This window comes from Canis lupus, chromosome 23 (assembly GCF_003254725.2).
Source record: "Canis lupus dingo isolate Sandy chromosome 23, ASM325472v2, whole genome shotgun sequence".
Lineage (NCBI taxonomy): Eukaryota > Metazoa > Chordata > Mammalia > Carnivora > Canidae > Canis > Canis lupus.
The window spans coordinates 26,853,569-26,869,487 of NC_064265.1; the positions used below are offsets into that span (position 1 = coordinate 26,853,569).

The following is a 15,919-nucleotide window of genomic DNA, read 5'->3' on the forward strand; positions in this document are numbered from 1 at the left end:
ATTTTTTGAAAACATGGCTTCCTGAGATTCATCCCACAGATATCGTTGAACCTAAATTTGTGTCTCTTGTAGGATTAGGCGACCAGAGGCTAGAAGATTTAAATTCCTTGGGCTCAGTGGAAAGTTCTGGCTTTTTATTTTGATCTGAGTATATTTTTTAATGTATAAAATACATAGTATTTATAGTGGTTAAATTTTGACTACTTATGGCTAAAGTATTATTTCTAGATTGAACGTGTAGAGAATTATATCTGGAAGAATGACAAGAATTGCAGGCAATGGTAAATAAATTATTTTCTAGAAGTTTCTGGGCAAATGAAAAAGCATTATTGTATGAGAGTCTTAGAGAATCAGATATGTTTAGCAAACGCTTTACATACCCATAAAAAGGGGTTATGATAGGATAATTTTAATTATTGACATGTACTGTAGCTTTATCTAACCCTAAAGAAAAAAATAGGATTTCTGTTTTTTATAAACACTAAAAATAGCTCTGGGTTGAGTGAATTGTTGGTAGTTACGTTGGATGTAATTTCAGGCAACATTTAGGAGAACTTTAACTAAAAGTGATTTAGAGGGAAAGAGACTTTCCACAGATATTTTTTAACCTATACAACATTAATCAGGATTACCTTGATTTAGATTCCTGGCCTTAATTAAACCTTTGTAGAGAGCATTTTGCTTGTCTTTAGGTAAGGCTTTGAGAAATATCTGCAAAGTTATGTACACAGTGAGGTGTGCAAAGCTGTAGAAGATTCAGAAGAAATTAGGAAAATTTGTCAGGAGTCAAGTTAAAAACATAAAGGCAATGAATTCTTCCCCCTAGATAGAAATATTTTTGTTAAGCTGATTTTATAAATATAATTTTTTATATATAGCTTTCATCTATGGTGGATTTATGACCCCTAATCACTTCATAGAGGGGATTAAGAACTAGAATATTAGGAAAAGACCATAATTTTTTTTTCTCAAGTCCTAGTACAAATAATACTTAGCATTGATATTTGTATACTTGGATGTTTTTCACTAAGTGTGAGGAAGTTCTGTCTTTAGAAAATCTTGCCTTTAGAAAAGATTTTTTTTCTAATCACCAGTGTACTTTTTGGGAAACAGTAGATACAGTTATCTTTTTAAATTCCATGTTAACATTTTATACTCTACTGTTCTCATTTTAAATCAAATGACTTATACTTACATTTCCTATTCTATCTAAATAGAGACATGAGATATTTAGGGCCACAGATCTTCATAAATTTTGTGTGTGTGTGTGTGTGTGTGTGTGTGTGTGTGTGATAGAACCCATCAGAATACTGTTTTACCTCAGGTGTTAAAAAAATTATCACTCTAGGAGATCCCTGGGTGGTTTAGCGGTTTAGTGCCACCTTCAGCTCCAGGGTGTGACCCTGGAGTCCTGGGATTGAGTCCCCCATCGGGCTCCCTGCATGGAGCCTGCTTCTCCCTCTGCCTGTGTCTCTGCCTCTCTCTCTCTCTGTCTCTCATGAATAAATAAAATCTTTAAAAAAAAAATTATCACTCTAAAAGTAAAAAAGTATATATATTATCCTGGGATGCCTGGGTGGCTCAGTCAGTTGGGTATCTGACTCTTGATTTTGGCTTAGGTCATGGTCTCAGGGTCATGTGATCACCCAGGCTCCAGGCTCTGTGCTGGGGGTGGAGCCTGCTTGGGATTCTCTCTCTCTCCCTCTGCCTCCCACCCCCCGCTCTTGTGCCCCTTCTCTCTCTTCTAAATGAAAAAAAAATATATGTACACACATATATAAATATGTAATTCTAAATCTAGATTATTTATATAAAAACAAAAAATTATTTTTATTAGTTTTTATTGTGGTAAAATGTACATACATAAAAATTATCATTTTAACCATTTTTAAGGTGTACAATCCATTGACATCAAATACTTTCACATTGTTGTGCAGCCATCATCACCATCTATTTCCACTTTTTAAAATCTTTACAAAATGAAACTACATACACATTGAATGTTAACTTTTCATTCCCTTCATCCCCCAACCCCTGACAAATAGAAGTTTGTCAAAAAATTCTCTATTCTTTTCTGATTGACCTATTTAGTATCATATCTTCAAGGCCCATCCATGTTGTAGAATGTGTTGAAATATCTTTATTTTTTAAGGCTGAACAATATTTTAGTGTATATATGTGCCACATTGCTTATCAATTAATCCATCTGGACACCTTGGTTGCTTCCCAAGTGTTCTTTTGGCTCTTGTAAATAATACTGGTATGAACTTGTGCATATAAAGATGTTTCATTTCCTGCCTTCAGTTCTTTTTGGGTATATCCACAGAACTGTAATTGCTATACTATATGGAAATTCTCTTAATATTTGAGGAAACACCATAATCTATGTATTAATGGCTGTGCCATTTAACATTCTTACCAGCAATGCCCAAGAGTTTATTTTTCTCTGCATCCTTGTCAGCATCTAATATATTCTGGATATTAACTCCTTATCAGATACATAATTTGGAAATACATTCTTCCATTCAGTAGATTGCTTTTTCACTCCATTAATAGTGTCTTTTCATGTACAAAAGTTTGATTGAATTTATTTTTTCTTTTGTTATGTGTACTTTTGTCATTGCCAAATCCAACATCATGAAGTTTTTCCCTTGTTTTCTTCTAAGAGGTGTTTTTTTTTTTTTTTTTTTTAAATTAAAAAAAAAATTAGCTCCTGTGTTTAGGTCTTTGATCTATTTTGAATTAATTTTTGTGTATGGTGTGAGGTATGGGTCCAACTTCATTCTTTAACTTGTGGTTATGCAGTTTTCCCAACATCATTTGTTGAAAAAAGACTATTCTTTTCTCTATTGAATGCTCTTGGCATTGGCACCCTTGTTTAAATCATTTGATCACATATGTATGGAAGGGTTTATTTCTGGGCTCCGTTCTGTTCTATTGGTCTGTGTGTCTGTCTTTATGGCCAGTTCCATACAGTTTTGATTACCGTGGCTTTGTAAGTTTTGAAATCGGGAAATGTGAAACCTCCAAATTTGTTCTTTTTTTCAAGATTATTTTGGCTATTCAGAGAACCTCGTGATTCCGTATGAATTTTAGAATGGATGTTTTTAATTTATAAAAAACAGTGTTGGGATTTTGATAGGTATTATATTGAATCTATAGATTGCTCTATGCAGGTAAGGGCATTTTAACAGTATTAAGTATTCCAGTCCATGAACACAGAATATCATTCTATTTATTTGTGTTGTCTTTAATTTTTTTCAGCAGTGTTAGTTTTCAGTGTACAGATCTTTTGCCTCTTTAGTTTATTCCCAAGTGTTTCTTTTTTTTTTTTTTAAAGATTTTATTTATTTATTCAGAGAGAGAGAGAGAGAGAGACACACACACAGGCAGGCTCCCATGCAGGGAGCCTGACGTGGGACTCGATCCTGGGTCTCTGGAATCATGTCCTGGACTGAAGGCGCACTAAACCGCTGAGCCACACGGGCTGCCCTATTCCCAAGTATTTCATTCTTTTGATGTTGCTGTAAATGGAATTGTTCTTTTCATTTCCTTTTTGGATTGTTTGTTGTTAGTGTGTAAAAAAATAACTAATTTTTGCATTTTGATTTTGCATCCTGCAACTTTGCTGAATTCATTTATCAGTTCTAATAATTGTGTTTGTGTGTGTGTGTGTGTGTGTGTGTGTGTAATCTTTGGGTTTTTCTACCTGTAGGGTCATGTTGTGTGTGAACAGAGCTAATTTTACTTCCTTTCCAATTGGGATGCTTTTTCTTGTCTATTTTAACTGATGGAGAAATTAAGTGAGAAATGGTATTAGTTGATTTAGAAGTTTATTTATCCAAAGACTTACTATGGAAAATGTACCTTGAAACTTTTACATGTTGTTCCATGGAAAGGTGTGGGGCTTTTATTTACAAAGTGATAAAGACCATCTATATTGCAAAGAAAATTAACTCTGTAGATATAAAATGGGGTTTATTTTGGTTTGGTTTTGCTTTGTTTTGCTGTCTCAAAGAAAGCCTAATCACAGATTGTTTTCTTCTAGCTCTTGACCTTGCACACATCTTTTGTGTTTTTTGCTTGCTTTTAAAGATAACTAATTATCATCTAATTATTCTTTGGATTTTTTTGTGTTGTTAAAGATATTTGTGTAAGAGATGCCTGTAACTGACATTATAGATATATATAAAATGTGAAGTTATTAAAAACACATAGTACACTGGAAATAAACTTTAATCATCTAGGTAAAATCTTAGATAAAAGAACTGAGGCCTGGAGATGATGTTAACTTGCACAAGTTTGTACAGTTATATAGTGCTAGGACTAAAACCTTTTTGGTGATTTTTCTCTCATTCTGTCTACCAGAACCTTTGATTACTGCAACAGCCTTTAACTGTCTTTCTGGACTTTAGACTCTTCCTTTAATTTATTTTGGCTACTGGATCCAGAGCATGTTTCTAAAATATAAATATTTGATTAGTCATGTTAGTGTGTATTTTTCACTTACTAGCCATTATCTTCAGGATAATATTAGCATTAAATACAGCTATTACATGTGTTAGTCTATTATATGTGTTGTCTGATTTAATTCTTTAAATAGTCCTTTGCTATTAATTATTCTAGTTTTATAGATGAAGAAGCTGAGACCAGGACCTAAATGCAGGACTGTCTGATTTCAAAGTTTATGTTCCTAGGCACTATATTCTGCTACTTAAGTAGGATGTTCAAGGTACTTTGTATTGTGATTCTTAACCACTTTTCTAGTGTTTGGTTGTCATTTTTTTTTAAAGATTTATTTATTTATTTATTCAAGAGAGACACAGAGAGAGGCAGAGACATAGGCAGAGGGAGAAGCGGGCTTCCTGTGGGGAGCCCGATTTGGAATTCGATCCCAGGGCGTCAGGATCACAACCTGAGCCAAAGGCAGACACTCAATCGCTGAGCCACCCAGGCACCTCATGGTTGACATTTTTTTTTAAGTATTTTTTTAAAATTTTTATTTATTTATGATAGCCTCAGAGAGAGAGAGAGAGAGGCAAAGACACAGGCAGAGGGAGAAGCAGGCTCCATGCACCTGGAGCCCGACGTGGGATTCGATCCCGGGTCTCCAGGATCGTGCCCTGGGCCAAAGGCAGGCGCCAAACCGCTGCGCCACCCAGGGATCCCCATGGTTGACATTTTTAACTGTAAGTTTCTTGAGGGCAGAGATCATGTCCCAGACCAAGCAGTTGCATAATACATAGTAGGTAATTGGTAAATGTTGAATAGATTTTAAGCAATGAGTGAACAGCACAGGAGAGTGAAAATAGCCCAATGTAGGAAGACAGAAATATTACCTTGGAAGGAAAAGATTCCTCTGATTGACCATGTGCATCAAAGGTCATTCTGGGATTAAAGTGAAATTGTGAGAGGTAACAGAATGAGGGAATTGAAATCCAGGGAGATGATTAAAAGTAGCAAGTATTTGGGCACCTGGATGGCTCAGTCAGTTAAGCATCTGCCTTCAGTTCAGGTCATGATCCCAGGGTTCTTGGATCTAGCCCCATGTCAGGCTCCCTAGCTCATTGGGGAGTTTGCTGATCCCTCCTACCCCCTCCCCATGCTCATGTGTACTCACTCTGGTGCTCTCTCTCAAATAAATGAATAAAATCTTAAAATAGCAAATATTTGTTCTTGACTTACATGAATTGTATCATTGGGTTTTAAAAATTTGAAAATTATCTGACTTAATGTTTTCAGGTCTTATGGAGTTAGGACAGAAGTGCCTAAAGACGAGAGACAAGGAAAGGTTACTCCCATTTTTCGCTAAGCAGAAGAAAGAAGATTATAGAACTTGATGTGGCTTTCAAGTGAGATTCTAGAATAAATTATTTAAAGAGTTACTTGTTTTCAGGGAAGGTGAAGCACTAATTATTAAAAATTAGCCTAAATTCATTGAGTCTAACTCTTTCTAGTTGTATATGAAACTTGCTGTCTGAAATGGATTACAAGAGATTTAAAGCATACTCATCAAATTTGCTGATAGATACGGGAGGGATAGTGCATTAGCAGGGATGGACTAGATTTTGCTGTAGTAATGCCCAAATCTCAGTAGCTTAAAAATAAGAGATTTATTTATTGCTTATAGTACATGTCCATTCTCATGTCAGCAGGGTACTCTGCTTTGTGTTGTCCTCATTCAGGAACCCAGGCTGGAGTTTTAAACTTCCGGAACATTACTTATATTTGTGGTAGGAGAAAGGGAACCTGATGAATTACTTATCAGCCCTCAAAGCCTTCTGTTGTATCACTTAAACTCATATTTAATTGATCCAAACAAGTTATATGACTATATCTAATTTGGATATTGGGTCAGTAGGGAAATGTAATTCTAACATCAGTTGGAAGGAGGAGACCCAGAAATAATGGCTGAACGTCAGTATTGACTAAGGTGAATGAAGATTTTCAATGACAGATTAAGGAGCTAAAAGGGTTGATTGTGATAGGCTAATGTGAATAGGTAAATCAAAGGGAAATTGAATAGGGAGAAATGTAAGATCCTGTCTGTCTATCCAAAAAACTAATTCCAATAACATATTTTTGATGGAGGGTGGGATGTGGTGGGTACATGTTGCTGGCTTATCAGCACACGTGACGGAAAAGTATAGTGGTTGGTGCAAGGAAAATGACACGGAGGCCTCAATTCTGACTATTCTGCACGTGAATTATCACATTTATGGCAATAGGTGCATGTTCAGAGGGGAAATGCACTGAATTTGAATACACTGAAAATTGAATATATGAATAAGGCAAATAGGAGTGTATAACTGGGAAAACTATCCTATCCTAGATGGGGAAATGGGGGACATCATGACTGCCTCAAATATTTGGAGGTATGCAGGAGAACTTTTATCATATGTCAGACTAAGAACTAGTGGGTGAAAGCTACTGGAAGAGATTTCAGCTCAGTGTAAAGAAGAATTTTCCTAGTTTAAAGATAGCATAGGATACTCCTTCCTAGAGATAAGCATCAGATTCTCCTGAATTTCTATGATGCTTAATGACGGAAGAATGCCTGTTATATGCCAAGAACTTTCATAAACATTATTAAATCAATGAGTAGGTAAATGTTTAGGTAATTATTTGTAACTTTGCTGGTGAAAAAAAGTAAAATTTAATGAATTAGCTAATAAACCATTTCTACCTTTATGCCTTATTACATATTGGAACTATACTAGGAACTTTATGAATTTTTTTCTAAGCCTTCAGTCTCATTTTATAGATGAGGAAATGAATTCAGAGATTATAACTTGCCCACGTTTATTGCTGGCTACTTGATGAAGTAAGAATTTTAACCAAGATCTCCTTGATTTCCAGAACTGCTTTTTCACTATCCCACTGCAGTAGTTACCTTGTTGTCCATATCTACCATGTTTATGTCTAGGGGGGCCAGTGCTCCCTTACTTTTGAATTCTATTACTCCATCTTTCTGTACTTCTCCACATGGTTCTAATGGGACTTCCTAGAGGTCTCCACTACTTGGTCACCCCCTACCTCCCTTCACATAGGCCAGTCAGCATTCCCTGGGAATTTTTAACTGAAACCAGAGAAGAGAATCATCCTTGTGTGGTGATAGATGTAGAAAGATCTAGTACTTGAGTGCTTCCCACGTCTGTGGTTGCCACTGTTTAAAGGAAGCTGGACTGCACTGAGAGAATGAGGTCTACTGCCTGACAAGCTAGTGTGGCTGTGTGTGTGGTTCCAGTTGTTCCCAATGGCCATCTGCGTTCCTTTCCTTGCCGTGATTTAGTTATTCCACCCTTCTCAACTACGTGAGAAATCCCTAGTAGCTTTAAACAATTCCTCTTTTGCAGGAGTAGAAAGGATTGAGTAGGACCTTGAACAGTACTGGTTACTTTTGACAGATGAGATGTGGCTCTGGGGGTGGCTATGTGCTGGGGAAACCTTCTGACAGGGAAGGAATTAACCATTGAAGAAGACAGTCACATGAGTGGCTCTTGAAGATGCAGTTTTTGTATATTATGTAGATGTTGAGGAAACGTGGGATTGTTAACAATGGTGATTTTTTTCAGAATTAATTTGTTAAAAGCCATTTAACCAAATGTAGCCTGTGGTATACTGAAATCTTACAACAAAAAGCTCTCCTAGTTGAGTAGTATTTGGAGTCCTGGCCCCTTCCTCTTTTCTGTCCCCTTTATGGCTACTCATATCTCAACTTCGATATGATCCAGAAAGATTTTTTTTTTACCTCCCAAAGTCTACTTTTCCATATTGGTTCTGAAAGACGAGGGACACAGCAGCTACTGTAGGGATTGGTGAAGGAAGTAAAGGAAGATGGGGAAGGGATTTATTTTTGTTTATTAAGTACTTAAAGTGTAGTGAGTACTTTATATGAATTTGGGGCAAGTGATATTATTCCTATTACGGTTAAGGGCATTCAGGCCCAAAGAGGTTGCATGACTGTACCAAGGTCATAGGGCTAATCCTAGATCTATTCTAACTCTAAAACTTGACCATTTCATGTAACTGTTAGAGAGTGAGTAGTTGTGCAGTCGTTCATGTATGTAAGTCAAAGATCAGAGTTAGTTGCATCTGACTTCATCTAATAAAAGATGAAGGCAGGGCAAAGTTAGGAGCAGGAACAAAAGAGGAAAAATTGTTCTATAAAGGACTAACGAGAAGAAACACAAAAATTGATGATAGGCAATATTGATAACTAACTGAGGAAAAATGGTTCTATAAAGGACTAATGAGAAGAAACACAAAAATTGATGATAGACAATATTGATAACTAACTGGATTATGTTCAGTGATACCCAGAAAAGGTATATATAGCTCCATTCTACCACTGAACAAAGTGCTCTATCAAAGTCATAATACCTACACCTTTGCCTTTAAAAATGAATGATTTTCAAAAAGTGCGAATTTTTCTCCACTTCAGAGTTAACAGGAACAAACTGTCTTTCCTTTTCCCAAGTGGATTTAAAAGACGTGTGGAGTTTCTGAAGGGGGATGACCTTGGCATTACAAACTGAAAAGGAACTCTATAAGCATTCAGTAGAGCTGAGGGTAAAGAAAGTACATTGTTTTCTCCCTTCTTCCTTCCTTTTTTTTTTTTGGTTTTTTGGAGTAAGTCTCTCTTAGGTAGTTGATGCTGATAAGCAGACAATCCTGAGAGAAACTAGTGTTCAGCTCTAAAACTTTCATTACCTTACTATTTAAACAAACAAAAAACCCCTATACATATAAATGGCTGCTGGGGCTTAGCATGTTTTTGGCAATTTCATATGGTGTTTGTTCGGAGTTCTAGGGTCTTGCTGCAGTGCTTTGTGATTGGAATTGGAGTGGTGACCTGGTGGACCTCTAGGGCTGCATTCTCTTATCCAGAGCTGGGTCTGTTTGACTTGTCGTCATTCTATACATTCTCATGAATGTGTGTGAAGGCATAGGCATACACATGTGTATTAGATGAAATCATCTGAAATCTTAATTTCGGTGAAAGGATACTCTCAGATTCAAGTTATGTATATCATAACATTGCTGTTATAGTAAACTTAACTCATTATCTTGTATTCTTACATGTCTTTTTGGAATTTACAATATTTTTGCCTATAATTTTGTTTGGATCCAACGTTAATGACTATTGAAGCCTGTGTCTGGAATTATTTTCAGTTAACGATTAGAGATGATGAATTTTAGACTTTGTTTATAAGCTCCTAGCTTTGTGTGATACACAGACAGTAAAAATGACAAGTTTGGTGCAGGTTGACAGGGATGTCTTTGGTACATTGTGTTAGTAATACAGACATAGTAATAATACTGTGAATCAGATTTAATAATAGAAATGCAGAGCTTCTGAATAGAGGTTCCTTATGCTTTGATTTTTACTAAATAATTTTATAGAAAGGCAACATAAGTTCCTAACTACAAGGTGATGTAATTGAACTTGAATTTATAAGACAGTCTAAAAATCAAGCTCCTATCAGGGGCTTCTTTTATTTTCTGCCTTTGGTTTAGTGTAGTATAGGAGATCCAGGGAAATGACTTAAAGGCATACCAGTCTTTCATAACTGTGTGAAGAGCTCTCTGGTCCTAATTCATATGCATACATAGATTTCTTTCCTTCCATGTTCATGGTTTTAGCTCATGCTTCTGTCCTATCTTATTTGGATTGATATAGTATAGTAGTTCTCTGACCAGTGTACCCTTTTCCAGTCTTATCCCTTTTCAGTTCAGTTTTTTCTTTGTTTTGTTTCTTAAGTTCCACATGAGTGGAAGAAATCCTGAGGTATTTGTCTTTCTCTGAATGTTGTACTTCACTTAGCGTTATACTCTCTGATCCATCCATGTTGTTGCAAATGACATTTTATTCCTTTTTATGGCTGAATAGTATTCCATTATGTACATATATCACATCTTTATTCATTTATCTATCAGTGGGCTGCTTCCATAGTTTGACTGTTGTAAATAATGCTGCAGTAAACATAGGGGTGCATGTGCATCCTTTTGAATTAGTGTTTTTTATTTGGGGGTTAAATACCCAGTAGTGCAATCACTGGAACATAGGTAGTTCTATTTTTAATTTTTTGAGGACCTTCCGTACTGTTTTCCACAGTGGGTACACCAGTTTGCATTCCCATCAACAAACTACGAGGGTTCCTTTTTCTCTACATCCTCACCAACACTTGTTTCTTGTGTTTTTGATTTTAGCCATTCTGACAGGTGTGAAGTGATATCTCATTGTAGCTTTGGTTTCCATTACCCTGGTGATGAGTGATGTTGAGCATCTATTCATATGTCTTCTGTCCATCTGGATGTTTTCTTTGGAGAAATGAATGTTTATGTTTTCTGCTGAGGTTTTAATTGGATTATTTGAGGTTTTTTGGTGTGTGGTTACATAAGTTCTTCGTATATTTTGGATGCTAAACCTTTATTAGATATGTCATTTGCAAATATCTTCTCCTATTCAGTAGGTTACCTTTTAGTTTAATTGATTCTTTGCTGTGCAGAAAGAAGCTGCTGCTGCCTTTTTTTTTTTTTTTTAATTTTTTTTATGTAGTCCCAGTAGTCTATTTGTGCTTTTGTTTTCCTTGCTTCAGGAGACATCCCTAAAAAAATGTTGCTATGGCCAATGTCAGAGAGATTATTGCTTGTGCTCTCTTCTAGGATTTTTATGGTTTCAGGTCTCACATTTAGGGCCTCTTAATCCTTTTGAGTTTATTTTTATGTAGTTGGAAAGTGGTCCAGTTTCATTCTTTTACATGTAGCTGTCCAGTTTTCTCAACACCATTTTTTTGAAGAGACCGTCTTTCTCCCACTTTGTATTCTTGTCTCCTTTGTTGAGGATGAATTGACCTTTATAATCATGGGTTTATTTCTGGGCATTCTGTTTTGTTCTATTGATCTGTTTTTGTGCCAGTACCATCCATGCATACTGTTTTGATTACTACAGGTTTGTAGTATGTCTTGAAGTCTGGGATTGTGACACCTCTATTGTTTTGTTCTTTTCAAGACTGCTTTGGCTATTTGGGGTCTTTGGTGGTTCCATACAAATTTTAGGATTATTTGTTCTAGTTCTGTGAAAAATGCTGTTGGTATTTTGATAGGGATTGCTTTAAATCTGTAGATTGCTTTGGGTAGTATGGACATGAGCATGAAGTATCTTTCCATTTGTTTGTGTTGCCTTGATTTTCTTTTAGCATTGTTTTATAGTTTTCAGAGTATAGATCTTTCACCTCTTTGGATAAGTATATTCCTAGGTATTTTATTATTTTGGTACAAATGTAAATGAGTTTGTTTTCTCAATTTCTCTTTCTGCTACTTCATTGTTAGTGTATAGAATGCAATGGATTTCTGTATACTGATTTTGTATCCTCCAACTTTACCAAATTCATTGATCAGTTATAGTGTTTTGGTGGAGTTTAGGTTTTTTACCTATAGTGTCATGTCATTTGCAAATAGTGAAAGTTTTACTTCTTCCTTACCAATTTGGTGCCTTTTATTTCTTTTAGTTGTCTGATTACTGTGGTTACAACTTCCAGTACTATGTTGAATAAAGGTGGTGAGACTGGACATCCTTGTCTTATTCTTGATCTTAGGGGAGAAGCTCTCAGTTTTTCATCATTGAGGATAATGTTAGCTGTGGGGTTTTCCATATATGGCCTTTCTTTTTTTTTTTTTTTTTTTTTTTTTTTTTTATATATGGCCTTTCTTATGTTGAGATATGTCTCCTCTAAATCTACTTTTCAGAGTTTCTGTCACAAATGGATGTTGTACTTTGTCAAATGCTTTTTCTGCATCTGTTGAAATGATCATATGGTTTTATCCTTTCTCTTGTTGATATGATGTATCACATTGATTTGTGAATATTGAACCACCCTTGCATCCCAGTAATAAATCCTACTTAATCATGGTGAATGATTTTTTTAATGTATCGTGGGATTCAGTATGGTTATATTTTATTGATGCCTTTGCATCTGTGTTCATCAGAGATACTGGCCTACAGATTTATTTTGTGGTGTCTCTCTGGTTTTGGTATCAGAGTAATGCTGGCCTCACAGAATGAGTTTGGAAACTTTTATTTTTGGAAAAGTTTGAGAAGAATAAGTAATGAGTCTTTCTTAAATGTTTGGTAGAATTCACCTGTGAAGCCACCTGGTCCTAGACTTCTGTTTATTGGGAATTTTTTGATTATTCAATTTCATTGCTGGTAATTTTTAAATTTTCTGTTTATTTTTCAGTTTTGGGAGGTTATATGCTTCTAGAAATTTATCCATTTTTTCTAGATTGTACAGTTTGTTGGATATAATTTTTCATAATATTCTTATAATCCTTTATATTTCTGTGGTGTCAGTTGTTTCATTTCTGACTTTGATTTCCTCCCCCCCCCTTCTGATGTGTCTGGCTAATGATTTATCAGTTTTGTTGGTCTTTTCAGTAAATTAGCTCCTGGTTTCATTGATTTGTGAGAATGATCTTTCTTTTTTTTCTTTTTTCTTTTTTTATTTATTTATGATAGTCCCACAGAGAGAGAGAGAGAGAGAGAGAGAGAGAGGCAGAGACATAGGCAGAGGGAGAAGCAGGCTCCATGCACCGGGAGCCCAATGTGGGATTCGATCCCAGGTCTCCAGGATCGTGCCCTGGGCCAAAGGCAGGCGCCAAACCGCTGCGCCACCCAGGGATCCCGAGAATGATCTTTCTTAATAATTTTTTAATTAGATTTTAGAATTAGACAATATTTTTAATTTGAATGTAATTTTCAGACACAGTATAAAATAAAATTCAATAGAAATTTAAATACCTACCACAAGGAATAAACAGATATTAATACTTTACCGTATTTCCTATATGTCTCTTTAAGGCTGATTTGTAAGTATATATATAGCAGGAGCCGCATTCCCATTTTTCCTTGGATATTTGCCTTGAAAGTTTAACATTTATACTGTGTTTACATATCCATAAACTATATGCTATCATTTTTGTGTTTTCTAAACTTTGAAATGGTATATGTGTCCTTTGCAACACTCTTTAAAAACTTTATGTGTTGATACTTTTGTTATAATCACTGTATTCCTCATACAAATAAATAGTCTATTTCCTTAATTCTGCCATTAGGTAGTTTCCAGTTTTGAGCAAAAAAATAGTGCTACACTAGATGTTCTGGTATGTCTCCTTACTGTGTACATATCAAAGTTTCTCTGAGATTGATGTGGGGAAGTAGACTTACTGGACCATAGCATATATACATGTTCACCTTTACTGTGTGATTTTTATTTTCTCCCAAGTGGTTATACCAATTATATTGTCTCTTTACTCTCAAACCTTTTTAAAAAGTTTCTACTTATTTGAGAGAGAGAGAGAGAGAGAAAGAGACAGTGTGCAAGAGAGTGAGCATGAGTGGAGTGCAGGGGCAGAGGGAGAGGGAGAAGCAGGATGCTGGGATCATGACCTGAGACGAAGGCAGACACTTAACTGACTGAGCCACCTAGGCACCCCTCAAATTTTTAATAGTTGTTTCAGTTTTGTTTTTACAGCTTGATGGGTGTGAAGTAATATTTTGTTTTAATTTATATTTCTCAAGTTCATAGTAAGATTGAATACATGTTCACATTTTTGACCAATTGGAATTTTTTGCATGAGTTGCCCATTTTGTTTTTCTTTTTTTCACAGTGCAGGTCGTGTGTGTGTGTATGTTCACTATGAATTTTATTGGTTTTACTCTATAAACATCCAGATAATATTGCTAGTCTTTTCACTTTGTTTACGAGGTCTTATTCAGAGCTTCTAAATTGCAGTATAATCCTACTTACCAATATTTTATGTTCGTTTTCTCCTTTCTTGTATAAGAAACTCATCAAGGTCCTAAAAGTATTTAGTTTCTTATTAAAATTTGCAGTTTCTGGGGTAGCCCTGGTGGCTCAGCAGTTTAGCGCCGCATTTGCCTGGGGAGTGATCCTGGAGTCCCGGGATCGAGTCCCACGTCAGGCTCCCTGCGTGGAGCCTGCTTCTCCCTCTGCCTGTGTTTCTGCCTCTCTCTCTGTCTATCATGAATAAATAAAATCTTAAAAAAAAAGTTTGCAGTTTCTTTACCCACTTAGTTTTCTGACCCACCTGGAATATTACTTTTGTGTATAAGATTCCATTTTTTTTCCAAAATAGACTTTTCCTTACCCTTTGGTTTTCTATATATATTTTAAAAAATTTCAAGACCCCATGAAAGTTGAGTTTAATCTATATTCCATTGAAATTATGGATTTAATTTGGAAAATTGACATTGTACAATACTGAGTCTGGAAAAAGTAGATGATTCTCATGTAGCAGCTACTCAGACTTATGCCTGTTGTCTGCCCAAGCATATTTTCACAGTTGCCATCAAACAATAATAGCTCTTCCTTCTCTGCACTAAACCTTGCATGAGTGTTCCTCATAGGCAGATGCTATCCTTAAATAATTTGGGGGAAAGGGATTCTGGGAAATGTAGTTCCAGATTTATGTCCTGTGATGCATAGGAGACTATAGAAGGGGGTATTGATGATGCAGATTTTACAATACACAAGCCAAGCAAGCATAAATAAATGTGTTCTTATTTCTCTCCTCTTCTTGACATACAAGGGGGTTTTGATTGTTTTATACTGCCCCCCTGCCCCCGCAACTGACTTGTTTTGGAGATCTATTTCAATGGGATGTACATTTATAATTTTGCTAGCTATTGTCCTGCTGAGGTTGTATGAATTTCTATTTCTACCCATAGTCTGTCACTTTCTATTTTGTATCCTGCTCTCCTATTAAAAATATTGTTTTACCTTCATTTGGTAAACTCCTTATTGTTTAAACACTGTGAAGTTGGGGGATCCCTGGGTGGCTCAGCGGTTTAGTGCCTGCCTTCAGCTCAGGGCCTGATCCTGGAGTTCTGGGATCGAGTCCCACATCAGGCCCCCTGCATGGAGCCTGCTTCTCCCTCTGCCTGTGTCACTGCCTGTCTCTGTGTGTGTCTCTCATGAATAAATAAATAAAATCTTTAAAAAAAAAAAAAACACTGTGAAGTCTTCCTGGCAGAAGTGATAATCTGATGGTATGCATGTACGTGTACATACTCAGTTCATCTTACTCTATTATACTAGGATATTTGTGCTTTCTCTGTGATAAATGTGATATTTCATTTTTTATAAAAATTTTCTCTGTGCCCATTTGTAGACATAGCCTTTTTTTAGTTATAATTGTATATCCTTTTATCATAAACATGTTGGGTATGTGTTTGTCTCCTTTACTAAACTATAGCCCTTTAGAACAATGCTGTGTTACTTCTTTGTTGGCAGCATCTAGCATATAGTAACAATTCAGTAACTACTGGAATGAATAATACATAATTCTAAACAGGGTATATGCAGCTTAATGACCTTTTTGTATTTAGCACAGT

At 35.8% G+C, this 15,919-nt stretch overlaps 1 protein-coding gene across 8 annotated transcripts in view; it reads left to right on the forward strand.

Annotated features, from left to right (window-relative positions):
- Positions 1-15,919, forward strand: part of ANKRD28 (ankyrin repeat domain 28) — a 189,396-nt gene that overhangs the window by 27,086 nt on the left and 146,391 nt on the right. The window contains exon 1 of one of the 8 annotated variants that reach the window (XM_049099581.1): positions 5,831-5,852. The exons of the other annotated variants lie outside the window; for them this stretch is intronic. The gene's annotated coding sequence lies outside the window, so the exon portion shown is untranslated. Of the gene's footprint in view, positions 1-5,830; positions 5,853-15,919 lie in introns of those variants that run through there. 8 annotated transcript variants of the gene reach the window in all.